Source organism: Bos grunniens, chromosome 4 (assembly GCF_055505025.1).
Source record: "Bos grunniens cultivar Pamir isolate PY7600 chromosome 4, Bosgru_T2T1.0, whole genome shotgun sequence".
NCBI classification, from domain to species: Eukaryota; Metazoa; Chordata; class Mammalia; order Artiodactyla; family Bovidae; genus Bos; species Bos grunniens.
The window spans coordinates 44,523,393-44,525,185 of NC_141168.1; positions in this window are offsets into that span (position 1 = coordinate 44,523,393).

Sequence of the window (1,793 nt, forward strand, 5' to 3'; positions counted from 1 at the left end):
AATCCAGTCAGTCCTATGAGCCATTATGAATCCCTTTGTTAGACTGTCTCATCTCTTCATTCAAAAAGAAGAGGAACACAAATTCAAAATATTCCTGGAGAGAAGATTTGATGGGACCTGGGATTTTATATAACTTTTTACTTATTTCCCATATAAAAAGGTCTTTAACATGAAGAGTTTAAAGACTCTCCATAAGCATTGGTATTATTGCCTTAAGTACCTTTACCATGTCTAAAGATTTGGGGAATGAAATCTTTGTATTTTTGGAAATTTATAATCTCTATGACCTTAATCAAGTCATTTAAGTCTCCCTGAGCTCGGCTTTCTCATCTGTAAATTGGGGATAATTTAAAACCTGCAAATTTGTACCAAGGTCTCATGAGATGAGGAATGTTCAGGAATCAGTACTCAGTTGTTCCAATATATGTGATTTAGGGTTATTAAAATAATTAATTAGGAGACACAAATTTCTAGATTTTGTGTTAACTGTTGAGAAAAGCAAAAGAGAAGAGGGGAACATTCTAATGAAAACATGGAGGGAAAGGCAGTCCTACCAACAGTGGATAAACACAACTCCAGGGAATCTTAGAGGCTCAAGGTTTTGTTATAAGAGAAAAAGGAGAAGGGAAAGAAAAGTATTTATTACAGGTTGAACTGTAGAATCTGAAACAAAATTCATATGTTGAAATCCTAGCCTCTAATATCTCAAAATGTGGCCTTATTTGGGAACAGAATTGTTGCAGATATAACTAGTTAAGATGAGGTTGTACGGGAGTAGGGTGGGTCCCTAATCCGATACTACTGGTGTCTTTATGTAAAGGAAATTTGCACATGGACCTGCACAGATACACAGGAAAAATATCGTGTGAACCTGAAGCCAGAGATTGAAGTGTTGCATCCACAAATGAAGGAACACCAGACAAAGGCTGACAACAAACCACTAGAAACTAGGGAAGAAATGTGAAACAAAGTCTCCTTCACAGTCTTGGGAGGAACCAACCCTGCAGACACCCTGATCTCAGACTTTCAGGCTTCAGAACTGAGAGAATATGTTTCTCTCTTTTAAGCCAGGGACATTGTGCTACTTTGTTATGGAAGTCCTAGAAAGCAAATAGAGTGTTCCACTCTAATTTGAAGCTTGAATGGAGCTTTGATCAATGGAAAGAGTGGGAACAGTGACAGCATGAATGAAGGCATAAAGAAGCAAAAGCACAGAAACAGTGGCGGGGGTGGGGTGCTGAAGGGCAGAGTGACTGCGGACTTGGAAATTCAAGAGGGCGGAGTAATGCCTAAGGACTCTTGGAGCCACTGGGAAGAGATGGAGGCTCATGGCAAGAATGGGAAGTACAGAGAAAAACATTTTTATGTGTCTTGGGCCACATATTCTGGCAATGCTGGGAGGAAATATTAAAGGACAAGATGTTGGAAGAAACATCTGGAAGGAGATTCTATTAGTCTATGAAAGACAATTCAGTTCAGTCGCTCAGTCGTGTCCGACTCTTCGAGACCCCGTGAATCCCAGCACGCCAGGCCTCCCTGTCCATCACCAACTCCCGGACTTCACTCAGACTCACGTCCATCGAGTAGGTGATGCCATCCAGCTATCTCATCCTCTGTCGTCCCCTTCACCTCCTGCCCCCAATCCCTCCCAGCATCAGAGTCTTTTCCAATGAGTCAACTCTTTGCATGAGGTGGCCAAAGTACTGGAGTTTCAGCTTTAGCATCATTCCTTCCAAAGAAATCCCAGGGCTGATCTCCTTCAGAATGGACTGGTTGGATCTCCTCGCAGTCCA